This window comes from Balaenoptera physalus (genome assembly GCF_965194825.1).
Source record: "Balaenoptera physalus genome assembly, chromosome: 21".
Lineage (NCBI taxonomy): Eukaryota > Metazoa > Chordata > Mammalia > Artiodactyla > Balaenopteridae > Balaenoptera > Balaenoptera physalus.
Genome location: NC_138902.1, coordinates 7,963,103 through 7,990,602, shown reverse-complemented (window position 1 = coordinate 7,990,602; position 27,500 = coordinate 7,963,103). Strand labels below are relative to the sequence as shown.

Below are 27,500 nucleotides of genomic sequence, written 5' to 3'. Positions count from 1 at the left end.
CCTTTTCCTTACATCCTTAGCAGCAAATTTTGTGCATTCTTAAAACTTTCTACCAATGAGATGAGCAAAAAAGAAATAGATTTATAACTTGAATTTCTTTGTTAGGTAGTGAAGTTGAACATCTTTCCATATCTATTGGGGATAAGCTTCTGTTCTATGGTGAATGCCCTGTCGCATCTTCTACCCGTTTATCTATCACTGTGTTGGGAGATGCTGGGATGCAGAACCTCCTTCGGTGCCTGGTGTGGTTCTGCTCCTGCTGACACAGAGTCCTCTCTCAGTGGAAGATGGCTGCTCCTTAGCACTGAGAAAAGTCAGCACCCCTACAGCCCGCCATGGGCCTGGAAGTGATGTCTCAGTGGCTCTGGAGGAATTACATTCAGGTCCCTGGATTTAGCAACTCACCAGCAACCAGAACTGGTACTTCAGGACTAAATGACTCTGCAGTGTATCAGTTCTCATGAACTTGACCTTCTTCCCACCTTTTCACCCAGTGACTGAATCAGGCCAAGCTGCGGTGGAGACACAGCTTCGTCTCTCTTCTCCCGGGAGTGGGACTGAAAAGCCAGTACAGAGCAGATCAGCCCTGCAGACACTCGCTGGGTGACCCCGGGGCACAGCAGGAGGAAAGAGGGGTGATCAGCCTCACCCTTCTTGGAGGGTGGAGCCACGTTCCAAAAGCAGATGCAGTAAGCACGAACCACACAACCACCCAGATGAACTTGAACTCAGCAGTTGGAATGAATAAATAACCCCTCCTTTCTGCAAGTCACTGCTCACCCCGTGCCTCTCTCCATTGGTGAGTGGTTCCTTCTGGCTTGAAATCACTACTGGTGACTTACCACTGCTGGTGCTTTACATTGTTGTTTCCCCCACGAGAATGTCAAGTTCAGGGCATCCAGTTCCTCCGCGTGAAACCCTTTGTAGTTGCTCTGGGTGAACGGATGAGTGAGAGATAAATGAACAAAACAATTTTTCCCTAGCACTTCCATGCTGTTTCTAAATGACAGATTTCCACAGCTCCCTCCCCCATACAACCACAGACTCTTTGAAGACATTTCTCTCTCTCCCCCCATGCCTGGCACAAAGGGGGATAAATGCAAATCGAGGGAATGAATGAACCAAACCTTGTCTGGACCACAATAACGCCTACTTGAGCTCATCTTTCTTCTTCTTTTTTTTTGATGTTTTAGTTTAAATTTTATTTCCTGCCCCCAAACATCCATTAAGCGCCCAGGAGAAGGAAAAGGGGATGTGACTAGCAATAGAGAGAAATGTTCTTCACAACAATGGCCATGGCAAGCTTAGGCACTTTTGGTGAAATCTCTCTGGGAAGTACTGGCAGAGGAATAAAAGGCAAACTGACACAGAAGTATTGCTTGGTGTGCATTTCCAGGCTCTGCCTTCTTTCTCATCTCTTGGTGGCAGGCGGAGGAAGAGGAGAAAAGGTTAAACTTTTTGATAAACCGGCAGAATAAGCTTATCACATCCTCTCACTATCTCTGCATAGGTTCTAGTCTCTGCAGCATTATATAAGCTTTGCCCAAAGTAATGAACAGTTGAAAGTCAAATGTAATACTTCACCAAACAACTTAAAAATGCTTGCACACCGGAAAACATTAAGTTGCAGAGAACACAAATGGACCCAGAGCAGCCTTTGCCAAAAGAGAATATTGTGCTAAATGTACAGCCATAGCTCTTTTCCATATGAAGAAACAGTCAGAAGGATAAAAGAACTTGGTCAAAATCACACAAGTAAGTAGGACAGAATCTGGTCTGTCTGTCTCTCCCAAGGGTTGTGTTCTTTAACCACCAGGCTAGCTTTCCTCAAATCTGATTCATGCATAGAATAACTCTAGCCCTCTGTTTGCCTTGAATATTCCCTGTATATACGTATGCCTGCTGCAGTTTTTCACATTGCCCACTTTGACTCCCCAAAGCAACGGAGAATACACAGTAATTTGGTCAGTCTCTCCATGGACCACTGTGGTGGGACTGCCCAGGAAGCTTATTAAAAGTGCAGCTTCCAGAGCCCTACTCCAGATCTAGATAAGTTTTCTGAGGGTTGGCTCAAGAATCCAGGTACAAGTCTTTTGAAGTGGTTTTGTGGAACCCCCCAGGTGAGTCTCTCGCTCTCTGAAGTTAATAAACCATTGATTCTGCCTCCCGCAGATGCCCAGCCAGCTCCTGTTAAGGTAGGAGTCCCCGCACCACATCAGAGGGATGCTCCCAGCCAAGTCATCTCTGGAGCCTTGGAGAATCTGGATGGTCTCGTGCTGGCCCACCTGCCATGACAAACCTCCTCCAGAGCATTCCCCTTGCCATTTTACCTTCTACCACTCCCAAAGGCAGTCGGCTCCAATGAGGCCTGACTTCGTCTGTCCTAACGTGCACCCGCTCATTCAAGCAGTTTAGGAATACAAGGTGCTGTGGTTCTCAACCAGGGGGGCCCAACCTCTAAAATAGTAGTCCAAGCAGTCTCTACCTCCTGGGCACATCCCCTCTGCAACAGCCCCAGTAAACGAATGTCCCATCCTTGCTTTTTCAAGGTCGGCAACAGGGAGTCCCCTCCTCAAGAAGGTTCTCTCGCATTGCCACACTCTCAAAGGCTGCCCCCAGTGTGCTTCCTTCCTGTGGGCCTGATGAGGCTAAGGGCAGAGTTGTCTCTTTCCTTCTCTGAGTCGGACCAAATCGTCTTAGTAACACCTCTTCACAGCGGTGACCATGTGTTTCACGGGGGCTGCTGCTGAGCCTTTACCTCATCCTTTCATGGTGGAGAGAGGGAGGATTATACTGATTTTTACTTCTAGGGGAGAGGGGAGTGTAATGATTATGTTGTCATTTTGTATTATGTCCTTTGGTCATGAACTTGTTTTGAATTTCATATGAAAATGGGCCCACCATTCCCACTTTGTGAGGTCATTCAGCACCCTCATTTTGCACCTTTAACGTCTCTCTCAGTATCACTTGGAAATGTTTGAAATGGCATGAGCTTGTCCTCACATTCCTATCAGCTGTAAATCCGGAGCCCCAACATGAACCTAACCATTGAGCAGAACACCTCTCCACTACCTGTGTAACACTGGGTAGGCCCCTTCACCTCTTGCTTTTCTTCAGTCCTCAGTTGTGAAAATGTGAGGGTTCTATGAATTTATATTTGGGGCAGGACAAGGGCGAGGAGAATGTGTCTTTGCTTTTATTCTTCCAAACTGGAATGTCTTCCCTCTCTTCCCCATGGCTCCAAATCTCACTTGTCCTTCAGGCCCACTGCCAAGGAGCCTTCCCTGATTCCCCAGTCCACACAAATCTCTGCCTCTTAGGGTCAGTGCCATACAACCTAGCTCTCTCTTACGTTAATCTTGCCTCTCAAGCCAATCTCAGAATGTGGGTCTCTCTTGCCCTCCTGGGGCCCCTAGGGCTGTGCCAGCCCACCGGCACGCCCCACGTGGGATGTCTGCTAGACTAGGGCATGGGTGGGGAGGCCCAGGTGTGAGGGGCCAGGCAGAGTACCTCTGCCCTCCCCCTGCTCTCCTCCACAAAACTGCCCCTCCTCCTGAAGCCTGACCCCCAAGTCACAGGTTCCTTATTATGACCTCACTGGGTAGTGATGACCTCACAGGCCTTCTCACAGTTTCCATGGCAGCGTAACTGCCAACGTGCTGCCCTCAGACAAACTTCCCTGACAGTTCTCCACCAGAAGTTCTCCAACCTCTTTGGTTGTCTGAGGGAGAATGTGTGACCGGATCCTCTATCTTTACTCGAACCTGAGCTCTGTTCCGTGGGTGGGCAGTGCGGCAGAAACACCGAGACCGGGCATCTCTAGAGGAGCCGTGGTGTACACACCACCTCACCTGGCTGCCTCATGTTCCTGTGGGGCTTGCCCACTACGTATACCTGAGCGCGTTCCCAGCTGTAAGTAATACCAATGACCTGGGACATCTTCAGGGACCCACAGTGCTCACTGTTGAGGACAAGTGAAAGGTCATCCCTGGACAAGTGTGCAGGATGGTCCTGATCTTTATAAATGTAGCTTCCCCTTTGGGCTACAGGATGCTTCCATTCAGACCCTTTCCTGATTGGCCTCTTAGCAAAAGACAAGGGAATTTTTGTTGGCAAATGGTAAATGGAGCAGTTGGAGGAAGAGGGCCACTCTTGAAACACACCTTCAAACCCAGGCACCTCTGTGCTGTCATGTAGACATCTACATCGGTGCCCTCAGACACATCCCATCCTGAGCTGCTGAGTACTAGGGGAGAGGGTGGTGCCATATTGATGGGAAGACCGGAAGAACCAAGAGGGGTGTTGAAGTGCTAATGAGACTGGAGGGCTGAGGAGATGGTGTCCCAGGAGGCTGGGTTGATGTGAGCCTAGACTTGGTACCCAGAACGCGGTTCTCAGTCTCCTGATCACTCTGACTCAGTATGTGGCCTTGTTCTAATCTACATAAAAGTATCAGAGGGCTAGAGTTCAGTGTGGTTGAAACAGGCAGTATAAATGGGGCCCAAGAGGGGCTGCCAAGGTGGGAGGGGTCCTTAACCAATTTATATTAGATTAGTTTTTTCCAAAACTTGAAAGACATTTCCATTAAAGCCTCAGAAGTGACAGACTGCAAGAAATGTTTTCTCTGGTGTGGAAGGGAGAGATGGAGAGGCTCATGATTGCAATGACTTTCGGGTTCTACTGTTTTCCCTGGAAACGGTGAAGAGACTTCCTCATGTGCTGCAGCCGTAGGCTCTAGGAATTGCTTTTGCAGCCAGTGTCCCTTCTCTAGGGACTCATAGAGGTGATGGGCCAAAGCTGTGTTTTGGATGTCAAGTAGATTAAAGGTCTTCAGCCAGAAAGTGGGAGAGACGTGAGAGAGGGAAATTCTGGCAGGAGGCTGTGTACAGCAGAAGTGACTGATCAGTTCTGATTTTCTTTGCAGCAGCAGTGGCTCCCGTTTCTCCCCCTACCCCTGGTCACTACCATGTCCTCTACCGAGGGTGTGGAGAAACGCAGTTGGGCTGGCATGGGGAGACATACTGCCTGGTTGATGGCTACCGGGCCTACGGGGATGTTCCTTTGGCCACGCCAGCAAAGGTGGAAGCAGAGAAGCCAGTCCCCAGACGTGCTCCCAAGAGAAAGCACTCTCCGGAAATGTCGCACAAAGATCTGGGTTGCCCCAGACCCAAAATCCGGCGATTGGAGCATTCAAGCCATTTCGGACTAGAAGGTGCTTTGATTTTCAAGCAGGGTGGCCTAACCTCTGGGCACATCCCCTCTGTAACAGCCCCAGTAAACAAATGTCCCATCCTTGCTTTTTCAAGGTCGGCAACAGGGAGTCCCCTCCTAAAGAAGGTTCTCTCGCATTGCCACACTCTCAAAGGCTGCCCCCACTGTGCTTCCTTCCTGTGGGCCTGATCAGGCTAAGGGCAGAGTTGTCTCTTTCCTTCTCTGAGTCGGACCAAATCGCCTTAGTAACACCTCTTCACAGTGTTGACCATGTATTTCACGGGGGCTGCTGCTGAGCCTTTATCTCATCCTTTCATGGTGGAGAGAGGATTATAATGATTTTTACTCCTAGCGGAGAGGGTGGTGCCATATTGATGGGAAGACCGGAAGAACCAAGAGGGGTGTTGAAGTGCTAATGAGACTGGAGGGCTGAGGAGATGGTGTCCCAGGAGGCTGGGTTGATGTGAGCCTAGACTTGGTGCCCAGAATGCGGTTCTCAGTCTCCTGATCCCTCTGCCTCAGTATTTGGCCTTGTTCTAATCTACATAAAAGTATCAGAGGGCTAGAGTTCAGTGTGGTTGAAACAGGCAGTATAAATGGGGCCCAAGAGGGGTTGCCAAGGTGGGAGGGGTTCTTAACCAATTTATATTAGACTATTTTTTTCCGAAACTTGAAAGACATTTCCATTAAAGCCTCAGAAGTGACAGACTGCAAGAAATGTTTTCTCTGGTGTGGAAAGGAGAGATGGAGAGGCTCATGATTGCAATGACTTTCGGGTTCTACTGTTTTCCCTGGAAACGGTGAAGAGACTTCCTCATGTGCTGCAGCCGTAGGCTCTAGGAATTGCTTTTGCAGCCAGTGTCCCTTCTCTAGGGACTCATGGAGGTGATGGGCCAAGGCTGTGTTCTGGATGTCAAGTAGATTAAAGGTCTTCAGCCAGAAAGTGGGAGAGACATGAGAGAGGGAAATTCTGGCAGGAGACTGTGTACAGCAGAAGTGACTGATCAGTTCTGATTTTCTTTGCAGCAGCAGTTCCTTTGGCCACGCCAGCGAAGGTGGAAGCAGAGAAGCCAGTCCCCAGACGTGCTCCCAAGAGAAAGCACTCTCCGGAAAACTCGCACAAAGATCTGGGTTGCCCCAGACCCAAAATCCGGCGATTGGAGCCCGGTGCCAGGAGGTAGACCCCACAGAATCCTGCTGGCTGAGCCATTCTGAAGAGAGAGCAATGGTTTCACTGCCTAAGGCAGCGAATGCCTCTTCCTGCTGTGACCCACCCCGTCCCCCTACTGCCCACTGCCACAGATTAGAACTTTGAAAAGATGGGCACATCTATTAAAATGGCATCATATAAAAATAGGAAATGTTATATACATGTGCTTGATTATGCCATCATATGATGATCCTGCTTGACTTCCCTAACCTAATACGTTCACAAGAATTCTTTACAATCTGTAAAATACTTGATTTGTACACATTGTATATTTATGTATATATGGGTTTCCAACCTGCTCTCGCTGAAAGGGTTCAGACCCAAGCGTGTACATGGAGGGTCTGATTGGTGTAGTTCTGGCAGGGGTCTCATCATAAGCATCTAGGGAAACACCAGGGAAATAGCTCCCCTTGAAGGAAGGGCAAACAGATCTGGCTTATACACAAAGGGTCGCAATAAGAGGACCTGAAACAGGAAGGTCAAAGCCAGTAGGAGGTACTGGGGCAGGGGACATACAGCAAACAAAAGACATACCGTTGGCATTGAATAGAGCCGGGAACACAGAGTGAGGGTCCTGGGGCTGCGGCCCTCAGAAGTCCAAGCAGAAAGGAGGCACTGGGCATTAGGACAGTCAGCCAGCAGGGAGCAGGGCCCAAGCCATTGAGCTGGATTCATGTCTAGGACTCATGCCAAGAGTGCCCTAGATGGCAACTAAGTCACCACGATGGGACTCGGGCACAGGACAAGAGAGTTTAACACCTAGCCAAAGTATCCAGTGGTCCATGATGCCAGGATAAGTCTTGAAGCAAGCATGACTGAGGCTGGTTTTAAAACTATCGGGGTGGGGGGGCTTCCCTGGTGGTGCAGTGGTTGAGAATCCGCCTGCCAATGCAGGGGACACGGGTTTGAGCCCTGCTCTGGGAAGATCCCACATGCCGCGGAGCAACTGGGCCCGTGAGCCACAACTACTGAGCCTGAGCGTCTGGAGCCTCTGCTCCGCAACAAGACAGGCCGCGATAGTGAGAGGCCCGCGCGCCGCGATGAAGAGTGGCCCCCACTTGCCGCAACTGGAGAAAGCCCTCGCGCAGAAACGAAGACCCAGCACAGCCAAAAATAAAAGTAATAAATAAATAATAAATAAAAAATTTAAAAACAAAACCAGAAACGTAAAATCTGGAAAAAAGTTGAACACCTCTATACCCACTGCAGACTTTACAATTAGTATTTTTCTTTTTAATAAATTTATTGATTGATTGATTGATTTTTAGCTGTGTTGGGTCTTCGTTTCTGTGTGAGGGCTTTCTCCAGTTGTGGGGAGCGGGGGCCACTCTTCATTGCGGTGCGCGGGCCGCTCACTATCGCGGCCTCTCTTGTTGCGGAGCACAGGCTCCAGACGCTCAGGCTCAGTAGTTGTGGCTCACGGGCCCAGTTGCTCCACGGCATGTGGGATCTTCCCAGAGCAGGGCTCGAACCCGTGTCCCGTGCATTAGCAGGCAGATTCTCAACCACTGCGCCACCAGGGAAGCCCTACCATTAGTATTTTGAAAAAAAAAAAAAAAAAACAAAGAACCTCAGTAAAAATGACTTAAGAGTCTTCAATTAATCCTTTTTTTGTCTTAGTAAAAGTGGAGGGAGATAAACAACCTTAGTAATCGTTACGGATAATATCCGGACTATGGGTGTGTCATTGGCAATGATATTATAACCATTCCTGGAGTATTACAATGGGCTGGTCATTGTCAAGGGCACTTTCAAATATTGTGCTGCTCTGCCCGAGCGCACTGCAGTGTAGATGTGATGAGTCCCACTTCACAGAACATAAGCTGAGACTCAGAGAGGATATATGATGCTTTATAACACCAAATACAGAAAAAGTTAAAGAAAAAAATGTCCCGTAGTGAAATCAGTACTGTTATTTTAATCACGTTTTCTGCACTTGTATTATTAAATTTTAACAAAATGAAATACTCCATCTCGTATTTTGTACCCTGCTTTTACACTACATCTTCCCACCATTAAATATTCTTGGAGAAAATCATTTTTAATGAATGAACTGTTTTCCATCCTTTTTAAAAAAAAACATCTTTATTGGAGTATAATTGCTTTACAATGGTGTGTTAGTTTCTGCTTTATAACAAAGTGAATCAGCTCTACATACACATATATCCCCATATCTCCTCCCTCTTGCGTCTCCCTCCCACCCTCCCCATCCCACCCCTCTAGGTGGTCACACAGCACCGAGCTGATCTCCCTGTGCTACGCGGCTGCTTCCCACTAGCTAGCTATTTTACATTTGGTAGTATATATAAGTCCATGCCACTCTCTCACTTCGTCCCAGCTTCCCCTTCCCCTTCCCCGTGTCCTCAAGTCCATTTTCTACGTCTGCGTCTTTATTTTCCATTCTTAAGTTGGGCCATCCGTTATTTAACCAACCCCGTATTGTGGGATTTTTAGGTAGCTTCTAATATTTTTTCTATTACACTACTGGCTGAGATGAATATTCTTGAACATAAGTCTTGTACATAAATTTGACTTTCACCTTAGGATAAGATGCTAAAAGCAAAACTACTGGCTCAAAGTGTATGAACATTTTAAGGCTGTTGATACACAAATTGCCAAATTACCCTGCAGAAGGTTCGCACCAATTTCCATCCCCATCAGCAGCAACAGACGAAAACGGCCTTTTCCTTACATCCTTAGCAGCAAATTTTGTGCATTCTTAAAACTTTCTACCAATGAGATGAGCAAAAAAGAAATAGATTTATAACTTGAATTTCTTTGTTAGGTAGTGAAGTTGAACATCTTTCCATATCTATTGGGGATAAGCTTCTGTTCTATGGTGAATGCCCTGTCGCATCTTCTACCCGTTTATCTATCACTGTGTTGGGAGATGCTGGGATGCAGAACCTCCTTCGGTGCCTGGTGTGGTTCTGCTCCTGCTGACACAGAGTCCTCTCTCAGTGGAAGATGGCTGCTCCTTAGCACTGAGAAAAGTCAGCACCCCTACAGCCCGCCATGGGCCTGGAAGTGATGTCTCAGTGGCTCTGGAGGAATTACATTCAGGTCCCTGGATTTAGCAACTCACCAGCAGCCAGAACTGGTACTTCAGGACTAAATGACTCTGCAGTGTATCAGTTCTCATGAACTTGACCTTCTTCCCACCTTTTCACCCAGTGACTGAATCAGGCCAAGCTGCGGTGGAGACACAGCTTCGTCTCTCTTCTCCCGGGAGTGGGACTGAAAAGCCAGTACAGAGCAGATCAGCCCTGCAGACACTCGCTGGGTGACCCCGGGGCACAGCAGGAGGAAAGAGGGGTGATCAGCCTCACCCTTCTTGGAGGGTGGAGCCACGTTCCAAAAGCAGATGCAGTAAGCACGAACCACACAACCACCCAGATGAACTTGAACTCAGCAGTTGGAATGAATAAAAAACCCCTCCTTTCTGCAAGTCACTGCTCACCCCGTGCCTCTCTCCATTGGTGAGTGGTTCCTTCTGGCTTGAAATCACTACTGGTGACTTACCACTGCTGGTGCTTTACATTGTTGTTTCCCCCACGAGAATGTCAAGTTCAGGGCATCCAGTTCCTCTGCGTGAAACCCTCTGTAGTTGCTATGGGTGAACGGATGAGTGAGTGATAAATGAACAAAACAATTTTTCCCTAGCACTTCCATGCTGTTTCTAAATGACAGATTTCCACAGCTCCCTCCCCCTTACAACCACAGACTCTTTGAAGACATTTCTCTCTCTCCCCCCATGCCTGGCACAAAGGGGGATAAATGCAAATCGAGGGAATGAATGAACCAAACCTTGTCTGGACCACAATAACGCCTACTTGAGCTCATCTTTCTTCTTCTTTTTTTTTGATGTTTTAGTTTAAATTTTATTTCCTGCCCCCAAATATCCATTAAGCGCCCAGGAGAAGGAAAAGGGGATGTGACTAGCAATAGAGAGAAATGTTCTTCACAACAATGGCCATGGCAAGCTTAGGCACTTTTGGTGAAATCTCTCTGGGAAGTACTGGCAGAGGAATAAAAGGCAAACTGACACAGAAGTATTGCTTGGTGTGCATTTCCAGGCTCTGCCTTCTTTCTCATCTCTTGGTGGCAGGCGGAGGAAGAGGAGAAAAGGTTAAACTTTTTGATAAACCGACAGAATAAGCTTATCACATCCTCTCACTATCTCTGCATAGGTTCTAGTCTCTGCAGCATTATATAAGCTTTGCCCAAAGTAATGAACAGTTGAAAGTCAAATGTAATACTTCACCAAACAACTTAAAAATGCTTGCACACCGGAAAACATTAAGTTGCAGAGAACACAAATGGACCCAGAGCAGCCTTTGCCAAAAGAGAATATTGTGCTAAATGTACAGCCATAGCTCTTTTCCATATGAAGAAACAGTCAGAAGGATAAAAGAACTTGGTCAAAATCACACAAGTAAGTAGGACAGAATCTGGTCTGTCTGTCCCAAGGGTTGTGTTCTTTAACCACCAGGCTAGCATTTCTCAAATCTGATTCATGCATAGAATAACTCTGCACCTCTGTTTGCCTTGAATATTCCCTGTTTATACGTATGCCTGCTGCAGTTTTTCACATTGCCCACTTTGACTCCCCAAAGCAACCGAGAATACACAATAATTTGGTCACACTATCCAGGGACCACTGTGGTGAGACTGCCCAGGAAGCTTATTAAAAGTGCAGCTTCCAGAGCCCTACTCCAGATCTAGATAAGTTTTCTGAGGGTTGGCTCAAGAATCCAGGTACAAGTCTTTTGAAGTCGTTTTGTGGAAACCCCCAGGTGAGTCTCTCGCTCTCGTAAGTTAATAAACCATTTATTCTGCCTCCCGCAGATGCCCAGCCAGGTCCTGTTAACGTAGGAGTCCCCGCACCACATCAGAGGGATGCTCCCAGCCAAGTCATCTCTGGAGCCTTGGAGAATCTGGATGGTCTCGTGCTGGGCCACCTGCCATGACAAACCTCCTCCAGAGCATTCCCCTTCCCATTTTACCTTCTACCACTCCCAAAGGCAGTCGGCTCCAATGAGGCCTGACTTCGTCTGTCCTAACGTGCACTCGGTGATTCAAGCAGTTTAGGAATGCAAGGTGCTGTGGTTCTCAACCAGGGTGGCCCAACCTCTAAAATAGTAGTCCAAGCAGTCTCTACCTCCTGGGCACATCCCCTCTGCAACAGCCCCAGTAAACGAATGTCCCATCCTTGCTTTTCCAAGGTCGGCAACAGGGAGTCCCCTCCTAAAGAAGGTTCTCTCGCATTGCCACACTCTCAAAGGCTGCCCCCAGTGTGCTTCATTCCTGTGGGCCTGATCAGGCTAAGGGCAGAGTTGTCTCTTTCCTTCTCTGTGTCGGACCAAATCGTCTTAGTAACACCTCTTCACAGTGGTGACCATGTGTTTCACGGGGCTGCTGCTGAGCCTTTACCTAATCGTTTCATGGTGGAGAGAGAGAGGATTACAATGATTTTTACTTCTAAGGGAGAGGGGAGTGTAATGGTTATGTTGTCATTTTGTATTATGTCCTTTGGTCATGAACTTGTTTTGAATTTCATATGAAAATGGGCCCACCATTCCCACTTTGTGAGGTCATTCAGCACCCTCATTTTGCACCTTTAACATCTTTCTCAGTATCACTTGGAAATGTTTGAAATGGCATGAGCTTGTCCTCACATTCCTATCAGCTGTAAATCCGGAGCCCCAACATGAACCTAACCATTGAGCAGAACACCTCTCCACTACCTGTGTAACACTGGGTAGGCCCCTTCACCTCTTGGTTTTCTTCAGTCCTCAGTTGTGAAAATGTGATGGTTCTATGAATTTATATTTGTGGCAGGACAAGGGCGAGGAGAATGTGTCTTTGCTTTTATTCTTCCAAACTGGAATGTCTTCCCTGTCTTCCCCATGGGTCCAAATCTCACTTGTCCTTCAGGCCCACTGCCAAGGAGCCTTCCCTGATTCCCCAGTCCACACAAATCTCTGCCTCTTAGGGTCAGTGCCATACAACCTAGCTGTCTCTTACGTTAATCTTGCCTCTCAAGCCAATCTCAGAAAGTGGGTCTCTCTTGCCCTCCTGGGGCCCCTGGGGCTGTGCCAGCCCACCGGCACGCCCCACGTGGGGTGTCTGCTAGACTAGGGCATGGGTGGGGAGGCCCAGATGTGAGGGGCCTGGCAGAGTACCTCTGCTTCCTCCCTGCTCTCCTCCACAAAACTGCCCCTCCTCCTGAAGCCTGACCCCCAAGTCACAGGTTCCTTATCATGACCTCACTGGGTAGTGATGACCTCACCGGCCTTCTCACAGTTTCCATGGAAGCGTAACTGCCAACGTGCTGCCCTCAGAGAAACTTCCCTGACAGTTCTCCACCAGATACCATTCTCTTTGGTTGTCAGAGAGAGAATGTGTGACTGGATCGTCTATATTAACTCAGACCTGTGCTCTGTTCCATGGGTGCGCAGTGCGTCAGGTACACCGAGACCGGGCATCTCTACAGGAGGAATGGTGTACACACTACCTCACCTGGCTGCCTCATGTTTCTGTGCGGTTTGCCCACTACGTATACCTGAGCGCGTTCCCAGCTGTAAGTAATACCAGTGACCTGGGACACCTTCAGGGACCCACAGTGCTCACTGCTGAGGACAAGTGAAAGGTCCTCCCTGGACAAGTGTGCAGGATGGTCCTGATCTTTATAAATGTAGCTTCCCCTTTGGGCTACAGAATGCTTCCTTTCAGACCCTTTCCTGATTTGCCTCTTAGCAAAAGACAAGTGCATTTTTGCTGGCAAATGGTAAATGGAGCAGTTTGAGGAAGAGGGCCACTCTTGAAACAAACCTTCAAACCCAGGCACCTCTGTGCTGTCATGTAGACATCTACATCGGTGCCCTCAGACACATCCCATCCTGACCTGCTGAGTACTAGGGGAGAGGGTGGTGCCATATTGATGGGAAGACCGGAAGAACCAAGAGGGCTGTTGAAGTGCTAATGAGACTGGAGGGCTGAGGAGATGGTGTCCCAGGAGGCTGGGTTGATGTGAGCCTAGACTTGGTACCCAGAACGCGGTTCTCAGTCTCCTGATCACTCTGCCTCAGTATTTGGCCTTGTTCTAATCTACATAAAAGTATCAGAGAGCTAGAGTTCAGTGTGGTTGAAACAGGCAGTATAAATGGGGCCCAAGAGGGGTTGCCAAGGTGGGAGGGGTCCTTAACCAATTTATATTAGATTATTTTTTTCCAAAACTTGAAAGACATTTCCATTAAAGCCTCAGAAGTGACAGACTGCAAGAAATGTTTTCTCTGGTGTGGAAGGGAGAGATGGAGAGGCTCATAATTGCAATGACTTTCGGGTTCTACTGTTTTCCCTGGAAACGGTGAAGAGACTTCCTCATGTGCTGCAGCCGTAGGCTCTAGGAATTGCTTTTGCAGCCAGTGTCCCTTCTCTAGGGACTCATAGAGGTGATGGGCCAAGGCTGTGTTTTGGATGTCAAGTAGATTAAAGGTCTTCAGCCAGAAACTGGGAGAGACATGAGAGAGGGAAATTCTGGCAGGAGACTGTGTACAGCAGAAGTGACTGATCAGTTCTGATTTTCTTTGCAACAGCAGTTCCTTTGGCCACGCCAGCAAAGGTGGAAGCAGAGAAGCCAGTCCCCAGACGTGCTCCCAAGAGAAAGCACGCTCCGGAAGAGTCGGACGAAGACCTGGGTTGCCCCAGACCCAAATTCCGGCGATTGGAGCATGGTGCCAGGAGGTAGACCCCACAGAATCTTGCTGGCTGAGCCATTCTGAAGAGAGAGCAATGGTTTAACTGCCTAAGGCAGCGAATGCCTCTTCCTGCAATGACCCACCCCGTCCCCCCACTGCCCACTGCCACAGATTACAACCTGCGGCGTTCTGTGTGAGCCTTCCTCAGCCAGGAGCCTCCTTCCACACTAAATGGCCATAAGCAAGGAGCCTCAGAGACTGACGTTTGAAATGAGAGTCTGCCCTGGACATCCCAGGGCTGAAGCTGGCCTGGAAGAAAACGTGACGTTCCTCTGCTCAATCCTCAGGGGCCCCTTTGTCAGCTGAAGACAGAAAAGTCTGCACTCTGCGAGCCGAGGAGGATGCAGGAGCAGAGACAGGGTGCAAAGAAGCCTTAGCAGTCTACCACATGGGCTCCTGCTCTGAGCCATTGTCAGCGGCCACCACCACAAACCAGGGGGGAGCTGGGTTTTTTGAACCTGAAAGCGGCAATCTGTGGCTTCCCAAAGAGCCTCCTCCCTGGGGTCTCAGGAGGCAGGATAGAGAGACCCAGGAAGACCTGCTCCCTGAAGCAAGAACAGGATGGAGAGTCAAGCAGCACGCACCCTGCCCCGAGGTTCACATGCTCCTTTATTCCAAGCCCTTTCTGTCCCCAGGGGGGTTCCTTACTGCTCAATGTTTTTCTGTAACAGATTTCTAGGGTCGCCAGTGCTCACACTTAGGTCACTAGCCCTGTGCTAGGCACTCCTGCTACCCAGGAAAGGTTCCAAAGGTGGAACAGCTCCAGGGGGTGCCAGGGATCAGAGCAAAAACTTGAGAGGCTGGGGATGAAGGAGTTTGGGCACAGTCCCTAAAGCATCTCAGTGGTTGAGCTTCTGTGAGAAGGCACATCCCCTGTAGATGTGTGTGTGTGTGTGTGTGTGTGTGTGTGTGTGTGTGTGTGTGTGTGTGTGTGTGTGTGTGTGTTGGGGGGAGGGGGTCCCCAGAGGAGGCAGCTAGGGGGAGGGCCTGAGGCTGGAAATGGGGAATGGCGTGCGGCCTCTGAGCAAGCACAGGCACTTAGCCCTTGAGGTTTCTGGGAAAGCTAGAGCCACAAGGGCCACGAGATAAGGCAAGTGTAGCAGCAGAACCCAGGTGCCAGGTCTTTCCTCAGAACCTATACTTGTCCACGAGGCCAGGCCTTCCACGCTGAGGTAGGAGGGATCCTGGCCAGAAGGTCGGCCAGCAGCCCTGGGAGGAAGGTTGCTGCGATGGGGGCTCTGCTGCCATGGAAATGACTTCATTTCCTTCCACTCAAATAGCCTACTGACTGGGTTCCTGCTCTGTTGAAAAAAGGGTCATTGACTCTCCCCAGAAGGTGTTCAGTTCACATCCCAAAAGCCCCTCTCTTCAGGCCCTGGGGAGGTGTAGCAGCTCCTGAGGGAACTCTTTCCTGAGGCTGGCTGACAGAAGTGGGGGGGGGGGTTCCTGAGAGTTCCCGGGTGCTGGTTGAAGTCCCCAGAGAATGGTCATGCAGGCTGGGGAGTCAAGTAGGTGGAGAGAGAAGGTCGGGGGCAGGGGGCCCCTTCCTGAATCCAGAGCTCACAAGGTTACCCCCCCATTTCCAGAAACTCTCTCTTCCCCCACACCAGCCCACAGGGCCCCGTACCGGGACACCGGGAGCCCAGAGCACCTGTGGCCGCAGAGATGCTCGCACGCAGCCCCCGGAGTGCGCGGGGCCGGCTGCAGGCAGATGGGGACGAGGTGCGCTCCCGGGAGGCCTCGGGCTGAAGGTGGCCCTCTGAGAGAAGCAGCCCAGCTTGGCCAGGAAGGTGAGAGGCGGGGGAGAGCAACCTAGGGCGCCCCCTCGGAGCAGCGGGAGTGGGAAGAGGCGCAGGGGCAGAAGGAACCCGCGACGGGAGGCGAGTGAGCTCTCAGCAGAGGCCAGCTTAGCCCGCGGGAGCTTCCTCTGAGCGGGGGGCGGGAGGGCAGTGCCGCCCCGGGGCTGCCGGGCTTCGCGGATCACGGCTCTCCGCACAGGGCTCGCAGGGCCCTGTGACTCTGTATCCCCTCCCTCACCCCGCCCCCGTCGCGAGGCCACGCCGCTGGGTGGCCTGTGTCGACGGGCAGAACCTCATCGCCCGCCCCTCTCAGACCCGCCTCTGCCCCCCTGCCTGACCCTGCGCAGCTTGCGGCCGGGCGCCTCGAAGGTCCCCGCGCACTCAACCAGCGGCCTCTGCTGCGTCTCCTGCTGCTGCTGTGTCTGCTGCTGCGGCCGGGAACCCGCGTCCAGACCACGCCGGGCACCTCCAGCACCCTAAGTCCGCGGGAGCGCACGCGGGCCCTGAGGCGGGACTTCCCGCTTGTGGACGGGGGGCTGCAGTGTGTGCGGGCTGGTGGGGGCCGGCGGGGGCCTAGCCTGGCCCCGGGCAGGGGAGGAGGTCCGGAGCATGCAGAGCTAGCGGGGAGACCCCCTCACACCACCCCTGGATGGCCTCTCCATCACCTATGGACGCCCTTCCCCTTCTCTGTCACCCCTCCCTGGTGGGAAGCCCTCAGCCCAGGCCTCAGCTGCTCCTAGTATAGTCTGTGTGACAGTGTGAGATGGGGGACCCCCCGGCTGGCCCAGGCCAGGCAATGTGTCCTGCCTGATCCCAAGACCTAAGGAGCCCACCCATTTGCCTTGACCTCCCTCCAGCCACAACGACATGCCCCTGGTCCTGAGGCAGTTTTACCACAATGGCCTCCAGGATGTTAATCTGTGCAATTTCAGCCACGGCCAGGCCAGCTTGGACAGGCTGAAAGACGGTCTCGTGGGTGCCCAGGTACCAAAGGGACACACAAGGTGCCACCATGGCTGCTGGGGAATGTGGGGCAGTTTGGGGGCCTCAGAGACCACAGCTTAGTCACATTGGAACTAAGTTACCATAGTGACCTAGAAAGTGCCATGCCATGGATGCTGGGGGCTACAGGGGTCACAGTAAGCCAACCTGATGGGCATCCAAGTACCACAGAAACAGCAACGCATTCCATGTGACTTCTGGGCACAGTGGGTGCTGTCCCAGCTGAGGAGGCTATGAGAAGCCCAAGGAGTTCCAAAGCCCAAACCAAGCCCTGGCCTTCCCTCAGTTCTGGTCAGCCTACGTCCCATGCCAGACCCACGAACGGGATGCTGTGAGCCTCACCCTGGAGCAAATTGACCTCATCCGCCTCATGTGTGCCTCCTATTCTGAGCTGGAGCTTGTGGCCTCAGTTAAAGGTAGACGGGGGACTTCCCTGGTAGTCCAGAGGTTAAGACTCCACGCTTCCACTGCATGGGGCTCGGGTTTGAGCCCCGGTGGGGGAACTAAGAGCCCTCATGCTGCGCGGCACGGCCAAAAACAAAAAGAAAAGGTAAACAGACTGGTGGTGGTAGGTGCTAGGGACTTCAGTAAGCTACCCCTGCCTCTGAAAATGATCATCTGACCTACCTGCCCCCAGCTCTCAACAATACCCGGAAGTTGGTTTGCCTCATTGGTGTGGAGGGCGGCCACTCACTGGACAGTAGCCTCTCCATCTTGCGTACTTTCTATGCGCTGGGTGTGTGCTACGTGACACTCACCCACACCTGGAACACGCCCTGGTGAGCGCAGTGCAGATGGTAAGGGCCCAGTGAGGCAGGGATCTGCCCAATATCACGCTGGGGCCCAAAGCAAGTTTACCCCTGGGATCCGGCCCTGAACCTGGGGTGGGGAGGGGAATGGAGGTTTGCAGAACAAGACTGAATTCCCAGAAGGGCCCTCCTACTTCCAGGCACAGCCCAGTTTGGGTCCCTCCTCTTGCACCAGGGAGTTGCAGGTGTAGACGGTTCCACAGAACCTCTTTCTAGGCTCTTGTAGCCAAGTCATGGCCACCAGTCAGACTGCCCCCTGGCCATCCTGCAGGGCACAGAGCTCAGCAAAGGGTATCCACCCCTTCTACAGCAATGTCAGTCGGCTGACCGGCTTGGGCGACGTAAGGACCCGGGTTCCATACCCTGCCCCACATGAATGTCCAGCCCCGCCTGTTCCCTACAGATAAATGCACACAAGGTAAATGCAGCCCTGATGACCTCTCCCCATCCTGTCCCTGCAGAAGGTGGTGGCAGAAATGAACGGCCTGGGCATGATGGTGGACTTGTCCCACGTCTCGATGCTGTGGCACGGCGAGCCCTAGAAGTGTCGCAGGCAGCTGTCAGCTTCTCCCACTCAGCTGCCTGGGGTGTGGGCAAGAACACTCAGAATGTTCCTGATGATATCCTGCAGCTTCTGGTGAGAGACTGCCCTAGTCCTCAAACCTAAAGCAAGAGGTTCAAACCGGGAGCCCTTGAACCTGAGCCTCTTCTCCCTCAATTTCCTCAAACCCCAGGTTAAATATCTTCTGCCCCCAAAACCCACGGTCCACAGCCCCTGAACTCTTGAGCCCTAGGTGGGGGTCTAGGTGGTAAGATATTCCTCCAAACCCGGAAACCCAGGGCCAAGACACCACCCAGACCAGGGCTGCGGCTCCTCCATTCACACAAACCCAGAGAGGAGACGACTCTGACCTCAACACCTTCCTCACAGGGGCCGAGAGCGTGAACAGGCAGGTGGCTGTGCTGGGGGCCAAGCTGACTGTCCACCGGTCCGCCCCTGCAGAAGAAGAACGGTGGCGTCGTGATGGTGCCCTTGTCCGTGCGGGTGCTGCAGTGCAACCCGTTAGCCAACGTGCCTACTGTGGCAGGTGAGCCTCACCCTGGGCTCTCTGAAAACTCTGATTTGGAGCTGAAGCTGGGTCCAAACTTGGGGAGGACTTCAGAAGAGCCCCAGTGGTTTGACCCACCTGTTGGCAATAGGTACAGCTCCCAAAAGCCCAATAATGGACGGTACACGCACCTTGGTGCCATGTGGAACTGGAGCCACGGAATCAGAACTGCGATACTGATGGGTATCAGGGAGGCTGTCAGACACAGAGCCCGGGTGCTGCCCATCTGTGCCTCTGCAGGGGCTCCTAAAGCGCACTGCCCCTACTTCTGGCCAAGGGACTGGACAGCTCCTTAGGTCTCCGGGGTCTTCATCAGTTGTACTCTTGTTCCTCTCTCATCCTCCACACCCGGGGAAAGGAGCCCCCACAGGTTCTCAAGGAGACTGGGAGGCAGGGTGAATCGTGGGTGGGAAATGGCCCAAACACGGGGCTCTGGGGTCCACTCCAAATCTGAAGTCCAGTCTAGAGCCAGCTGGGATCACTTCAGATCAAACCTCAGGGCCCTCGAGTTGGTACTCTCGGTGCCAGGCCACGAAGGAACTGGCCTATTTGGCCTACAGGCTGCAAAAAGGGGAATCAACAGAGGCCAGTCATCACCCCCACCCCTGCCCTGGAAGCCCCACACTGCTGACTTCCCATTCTTCAGATCACTTCGACCACATCAGGGCAGTCACTGGATGCAAGTTCATCGGGATTGGCGGAGATTATGACGGGGCTGACCGGTGAGTGCTTCCCCGTGGCTTGTCTCGGGCTGGCTGGGCAGCAGTGGGGCTTTCACAGCCACCGTGCCCACCACACTGTGGTCCTCATGGCCTTGACCATAGCCTCAGGTGTGCTGGCCCAACGGGTATCTCCCCTCTCCCAGGGTCTGCTTCCTGGGCTCTCCTGTTTGGCCCTACTCTAGGTCATCATATTTGTCTAAAACACCACACAGAGCTCATCTGCCCAGCATCTGCACCCATCCAGTGCCAGCAGACCCATGACCTCTGAGCAGACTCTTAGCAAGGTCTGGGCTGGGCTGACCATCCTCTCTGCCTGCAGCTGGGTCTGTGCATGCGGTGGCGGGGGGGGGGTCAACCCAGTTCTTAAAAAGCTTTTCTTCTCTTTATAAATGGAGGCAAAAATTGCATTCAGTGAAAGGCATAGATCTTAACAGTACAATTCAATGACTTTTGACGAATAGTCGAGGCGCTTTTGGGGCCTTCCTCTGAAGGATGAAGAGCAGGAGTGAATCATTTACTCTCTCCAAGTCTCCATTTTCCATATCTGACCAGGGCTGGGGTTCAGTGGACCCTGGACACATAGGGCTTTGGTTCTGACTCAGGACCAGGGAACAGGTCTGAGGCCCAATAGCTGGCTGGCTGGCGGCCACACAGGTTCCCGCAGGGGCTGGAGGACGTGTCCATATACCCGGTACTGATAGAGGAGTTGCTGAGGCGTGGCTGGAGTGAGAAAGAGCTCTGGGGTGTGCTTCGAGGAAACGTGCGGCGGGTCTTCAGACAGGTGCAACAGGTATGCTGGGCTGGGCAAAAGAGGAGCTCTGAGCAGGTGGTCTGAGCAGGTGTACGTGGGGGTGCTGTGAGAGGTGCTGCCCGCTGACTGCCGCCTCCAGGTACGGGAGGAGAACGAGGGACAGAGTCCCTTGGAGGATGAGTTCCCAGATGAGCAGCTGGGCAGCTCTTGCCGCTCCGTCCTCCCACGTCTGCATCAGAGAGAGGATCCGGAGCCAGACCAGAAACTAACCAGAGCTGCGGTGCGTGGGAATCCCATTTTGTCACCTAAGTGGTCATTCTCAAAATCTTGCCCCCACATGGGCCCAGGCCTCACAGTTATTGCTGCCTTCCCAGTCCTCATTGTTTGGCTCTGGTGATCCAGTTAATCCTGCCAGATGTCACTTTGGCAGCCACAGATACCCCACAAAGTTTCCTTGCATGCGAGCACAAACATTTCCTATGTATTATTCTTTTCTGATAATTCTTTCAATGTATCCCTTCTGGCTTTGTGCAAAGCGATTCTTTGCCTTGTACACGGGGACCACATCTGGGAAAACATCGCCGCACCCTCATAAGTTACAGGGGGAGACCCGAATTGGCCAAGCCATGACAGGAGCTCGCCGCTGCTGAGCTCTACAGATCCCGCTCCTTCCACACAGTTCGCCAGTTCCGCGGCGAGCTCATCTTTGTTAATGTTCTTCCCTTAGGAGACGTGTACAACGCAGCAGGATTCTCAACCCGTTCCCCGTGGTCACTTGTGCTAGATGGAGCTTTGCAGTGTTCTGTGCCGGCCGTGGGCCGCTGCTGGAACACTGTGTGACAACTGCCTGCACAGGACTTCGGGGATAATGAAATGTCTGTCTTCCCAGCCTGACGCTGCTGAAAACCACGCTTCCCAGAGAAGGAGAGAGATCCAGCTGGTCCACACCTGCATACACATTTGTTGACATGTGCAGATGACAGCAGGCTCTAGCAGGACCCACATCAGCCTGAATTCAAGAACTCGGGTGCCAGCCCTTGACAGCAGCTGAAGGGGGGTTTACAAGAGATGCAACCTCGAACCATACCCTAGGCTGAATCAGAGATGCTGTTGGAAGAAATAGGCCGTTGTGTCACTTTCACGAAGAGTTTGGCCATGAGAAAAGTCCCCCAGAGCCCAGCACTGTGGGAGAGGCCTCACCCACAGAGCAGGGCAAGTGTCCCAGGCAGGGTGCCCTGAGCCAGGCACCCCACCAACCCAGCAGGAAGGTGCCCCCGCTACGCCCCAGACAACGGGAGCTCTCACTTCCTGAATAATTGAGCTTCTCATCCAAAAGAGGTTCTCTTCCCACCCAAACATTAGAGCTGCTAAATATTTCAGGATCCCTGGGTTGTAGAGGGTCACTCGCCGTGCCCTTTGGATAAATGAAGCCAACGTCAGCTGCTTCTGGGCTGGCCTTGAACAAAACCATCAAGATGGAAAATCTCTGCTCCTGCCCTCCCTCCCGTCACCCCCCGTCAAGCCTTTCCTGCTGCATGCAATGACCCGGCTCTTTTGCAAGCAGGTGAAGAACGCCCCCTGTGCGTGCAGTTCTGTGGTCCCTGCAGAGATGAGGTGGGTGCGGGGGACCCTCAACCATGCTGGCCTCTGCTGCCATCCCCAGGGCCCTTGATACGGGCTTCAGCACAGCACAGCCAGCCTCAAGAGGCCTGTGGGACCACTGGGGCCCCGGCGGCCATCCCCTGGATGTTCCTGGGAACGCTCCCATGACTCCAAGGCGAGCCGTGCCAGCACCCAACTCCACCAAGCTGGCACTCCTTACCTTTCCCCGATTCCGTTCGCAGCCCCCTCCTCATACGCATTCTCAAAGCTTCCAAGGGGGGTGACCCCACTTCTCTGCTACAACTCCACCCTGAACGCAGCCCCCGCCTGACAGCACCGCCCGCCCCCCCGGCAGGGCAGCCCTGAGTAGCTGCTCCTCCACGTGGACTGTCCGTACCCAGGTCCCACGTCAGCCCGCCGAGGGGTGGAGACTCCAGGAGAGCCACTGTCCGCTCGCACTGCCCCAGCATCACCACCACCACTTGCATCCACTCTACACTTTCCCCCTGTGTGCTTCCCCACCCCGGTCCCCTGCGTGGGTCCCCCGCTGTGCGTACACAAGCCTGTGCAGAGACAGAGCACAGCCACCAAGTCTGAGCCTCGCCGCTGACGTCTGTGCTTGGAGAGGCTGGAGGAAGCTGCTCCCCAGTCGGCTTCACCGCAGGGTCCTGGTACCCAGTCTGCCTCCATCAGGGAGGTGATGGGACTCCACGGAAGGACGCCCAGAAGCTCTCCCGGCCTGCGAGGTCTGGGGCTGTTAAGCTCTCTAATGCTGGGTCCTTCGGAGAGAAAGTCTTCAGTCACCTGCCTGGGCACCCCATCCCCTCTGAAGATACAAACTAAATCTCCTCCAGTGTCTTGGCCTGGAGGGAGGAGCCGCCCAGGGTCAAAGCCCATCCCTCTCTCTTCCCACCTCTACACCTGTGGGAAGGGCTCAGGCTAAACTCCCGGTGCCTCTTCTCTCAAACTCTCAAATGATAAGAGAAGAGGTATGTCTGTCCACCTTGCAGGGTCCTTACTCCGCCTGCCAGTAGGTGACATGGTCCTGGAGGTTCTTTTTAAACTGCCAGTCTCACTGTCTTAGCCTCAGAGTTACACACGCCCAGGAAGGACCCCGGGTACACGGCGTCCCGTTACTCCCAACTCTACTCCTGAGCGTCAGGGTTAGCTGCCAGCAGGGGACAACCCATTTCAGGGATTTCTCATTTCCAAGGGCTCTTGAATGCAGAAAGAGCCCTAAGAGTCAAAGGAATTTAGCTCCAGTGGTGAAGTTACAAGTCATCTGGCAAACACTTACAGCTGGAGGGCCAACTAAGCACCCCCTTAAATCTCACCACACAGACTCTGCTGATCCGGGCTGCCCCGTGTGGTTCTCCTAAGGTTGCCTGTGATATTGATCATCTTGCTGTACCTCCCAGTTAAAGACACAGCCTTAGGAAGATGGCTGGACCCAGACCATCAGGCAATCGTATTTACCCACTGACCTACCCTCTTCCTCCCTCCTTCCTCCCTCACTTTGGAAGCTTTAGCGAAACATATTTCACTTCCCACTTTAAAATGAAATCATTAGCCTCTAAATAATGAACCTTGCATGGATAGGAGGGCAGGCAGTCTGCACACACACCTGTGCTGGTCGATCTGCCCAGTGAAAGGGAGGAGCAGAGTATTCCCCAAGGGGCTTTCTCGGAGCTTCTGAGGCTGAAATTTCAGGGTTGACGGGGTGTACACGTTAGGAAGTGAAAGAGAGAGACTCCAGCTGCGGGAGAGGAGGGGAGAGACTCTCAGTGGTCTTCCTAGGTAGTGAGCTGTCGGAGCGAGTGGCATTCCTCCCCATCTCGCCCATGAAACAGTAAACACAGCACATGTCTCTGTGTCCTTTTCCTAACAATGAATTATTTTTTAAAATATTTTAACTTTGTGTGTTGTTGTACAGGAGGGTCACTGAGGGATATATTTGAGACTAGGACCCCTAACTCCATGAATAGCAAAGTTAATATCTGATGCAGCCAGGACGTTGCAAAGCCTCTTGGGACCCCAGGTACCCAGGATCGCTGTGCACGGAACAGCCAGCTGCCCATTCGCTGCTCATCCCCCTGCAGGCTCCCTGGTCAATTGCTTACGTAGCCTCCTGTCTGTATGTTCCCTGTTGCAGCTCACGGTGCTTGACTAACTGAGCCCGAAGCATTCGGAGCCTCTTCTGCTCGGTGCTCAGAGCACTGATCCCAAGAGCTGCACCACCAAAACAGGATTCTAAGGGTCGACAAAATGGGAAATCTGGCAGTTTATCCTCTTTCTAAGGATCCACCATACTTTTTGTTGGTAAAGCCTCTTAGATAACCTTTAAGAAAGACACCTGGGTTTTTTTCCAAACTCACTCAACTTTTCCTATAATAAAATTTTTATTAATATCCTGCAGACTTGTGCTTCACAAAAACACTCAGGAAGTCTTTTCCAGAATCGTATAGGTCGTGTCTGCAACAGTAGTTCTCGTGCAAATGCAGCAGTGAACTTTGCATGACTGTTTCAAGGATGTTTAATGAAAGCCAACGGCATGATTCCTAAAATGCAGTTCAGTGAAGATAATTATACAAGGAAATAAACTAATATGGTTCAAGTAATTGGCCTTCTGGTAGACCAGTGAGAGGCATCTGCCTCAGAGTGCCTACAGGGGTGGATGGGGCGGGGGACCTTGGATGGTCACTCCTAAAGGGCACTCCTCTCCCAGACTTTGTCAGTACTAAACAGCCAAAAATTCGAGGTTAGACTCTCAGAGGGAAATCAAAAGCACCGTTATCTTGCTTTAATAATTGAGGACAGGATCTATATGCTTTGGAGACGAGAAAAGCAAATGGCAGAGATGCCATCCAAGTAGGAAACTTGATGAGCTAATCAGTATTCTCCCCTGAATGGAAGTCTCTATCCTCCCTCCAGGACTGAGGCAGGGACGGACTTGCCTGAGGTCATATAGTGAGTTGGTAAGAGGAGAAAGTCACATCCAGTTCCCTGACTCTGTTCAGTGATTACTCACCCTACCAACAACCCAAAGACCTCAGCTCTTCTTGAAGATTTTGAACTGAGTTGTGGGCTTGTAAGGTGCCCGGAAGTTTTTTATGGTTTTGTTTTATTTTCATTAAGTAGCTGGAAGTCTGAGACCATGGATGATGCAGAACCAGAGGAAAGGGAAGGAAAAGAGGAAAAAGTAGATGAAGTGCGTCCTCCTGATCTCTTGCTATTTTGTTTTCAAACTTCACTTCTCCATACTCTAACCATGGACACAGCCCAGTGGTTCTCAAACTCATGGCCTACAACCCTCCAAGGGCTTCAGCCAGCTCCTGGAGCTCCACATCATACTGTCACAAAAAGATAAAACCAATAAGAAAAAAAAAAAAAAAAAAAGAACCCCTGGGTTTCTAGTCCATTTTACAGGCAGTGCCCACAAACAGCTGTGTGGAGTCAGACCAAGGGAATGTCTGTGGGTCGACCACTCTGTGGCAGGCTTTTTCTATTGCTTCTTTTAGTTCTAACAACCTAGGAAGAAGGTAGCATCGGACACATTTTAAAACATGCAGAGTAACGCTTAGCGAGTTGAAGAGAAATGCTTCGTATTCCTATAAATGGCAACTTGATAAGGTTTAGACTTGACATCAGGCATATCTGACCCTCAATGTAACTCCTTTCTTTGTTCATTCATTTAAACAAATACTCATCGCCAACCTACTCTGGGCCAGATATCGTTATAGGCATGGGGATCCAGCAAGAAAAGGACCATGTCTCTGATCTCAAGGAGTTTATGTTCTAGAAAGGAAGAAAGGAAATAAACCAAGAAATATAACATGATCCTAGGTGACTACGAGTCAGGAAGAAAAATAAAGCACGACTGGGGATAGAGAGTGACTAGAGTGAGGGACCAGGGAAGGCCTCTCTGGGGAGGTGGTATTTGAGAAGATGCTTAAAGGAATTGAGCGAGTCAGTCAGGTAAAGATCTGGGGGGGAAGGGGGTGTGTCCAGCAGAGGTACCAGCAAGTGCAAAGGCCCTGAGACATGTCCAAAGAAAAGTAAGAAAGCCAGTATGATTAGAATGAATCAAGAAAAGGAGACAGTAGTAGGTAGGACATGACTTCGAAGAGGCTGATGCAGGCCAGATCACACTGAGCTCTGCTAGGCCATGGGAAGGCTGCATTTGCACTGCATCTGATTGTAAGAGAAAAACCAATGGAGGGTTTTGCAATGAGAATTATATTTTTGAAGAAATTATATTTTTAGAATATCTTTCTGGCTGCTTTGTGGAGAGCTGACTATATAGTCAATGCAGGGTGCTAGTCAGGAAGCCAATTCAGTAGTTTCGATGAGAGATTCTGACGGAAAGCACTAGGCTTGTAGTTGGACTCCTGCTGTATTTTGAAGGTGTCCTTCCTGCTATGGCATCAGGGTAGTCCTTAAGGAATTCTTTCGGGAGAATTCTTTTGAAACGCAGTTTGAGGAATGTTGACACCAAGACTCCTGAGACACTTTCAGTCTGTCACAGCCGTGACTTAAACACAATGTCATCACCCATGTGACAGTGTATCAAGCATGTAATCTACCAGCAGGACAGCAGTGAACATTAAGCCACACTGACAATGTCACTTTAACCTTTTTAAAAGGTGAAAGGGCTCACTTTCCTTTTAGTCATCCATCAGCCAATTCCAGTTTACCTTGCTACACAAATAGGTTCTGAAATTCTCAACTTTTAAAAGAATCATAGGCTTCCCGCATTTCTGCCTTATAGCAATCAGCTCAGCCTGAACAAGGACACTGAGAGATGGACATATCACCTATGCAATCTGTGCCTTCTCTCAGACAAAACACTTTTTGAAGTACCCAAGTGCTGTTGTTGCTACCTTTTTGCATATGAGAAGATTAAATTTTAGAGAGATTAAAAATATGTGGTTGAACAGCATCATCAGACTTACAATTTTGTGCTGCAAACCACAGGTGGCTTCTCGGTGCACCTGGAATGGACAGTGATATGACCCCCACATCTTGTCTAGAATCTCCCTTTGTCATCACAAAACTCCAGTCGGCTACATAGGCTTTTGTATTCACCTGATTTTGGTGATGAGAAAGCAGAAAGCATCCTCACGATCGTGTAGGGAGTTAGAGGAAAATAAAGTACCGAATTCCAGATCTTCTGGTAAGAAGGGCTCGTTTGCTCAGACCAACCTAATTTCCAACCTGACACCTAGTTTCCCAGAGGATCAGAAAAAACACAAAGCAATTTTATTCTTTAAAAAAAAGTTACTATAAGAAAATAGAGGGACTTCCCTGGTGGCGCAGTGGTTAAGAATCTGCCTGCCAATGCAGGGGACACGGGTTCAAGCCCTGGTCCGGGAAGATCCCACATGCCACGGAGCAACTAAGCCCACGAGCCACAACTACTGAGGCCATGTGCCACAACTACTGAAGCCCACGCACGTAGAGCCCATGCTCCACAACAACAGAAGCCACTGCAATGAGAAGCCCCCTCTCGCTGCAACTAGAGAAAG

General features: G+C 51.2%; 1 protein-coding gene and 1 pseudogene across 2 annotated transcripts in view; one reads left to right on the top strand and one right to left on the bottom strand.

The window, feature by feature from the left end:
- The window catches only part of LOC309651481 (uncharacterized protein), a 138,864-nt gene extending 111,805 nt beyond the window's left edge, over nucleotides 1-27,059 (bottom strand). Inside the window, exons 1-2 of the transcript XR_014258154.1 lie at nucleotides 26,928-27,059; nucleotides 24,096-24,225 (exon numbers count right to left, since the gene is read on the bottom strand). The gene's annotated coding sequence lies outside the window, so the exon portion shown is untranslated. The remainder of the gene's footprint in view (nucleotides 1-24,095; nucleotides 24,226-26,927) is intronic.
- Nucleotides 16,758-21,479, top strand: LOC309651474 (dipeptidase 2-like; annotated as a pseudogene). Its single transcript has 9 exons — nucleotides 16,758-16,964; nucleotides 17,269-17,398; nucleotides 17,620-17,761; nucleotides 18,063-18,132; nucleotides 18,253-18,428; nucleotides 18,795-18,879; nucleotides 19,547-19,622; nucleotides 20,277-20,412; nucleotides 20,513-21,479. The product of its transcript is annotated as a dipeptidase 2-like (transcript).
- Nucleotides 27,060-27,500: the final 441 nt, after the last annotated feature.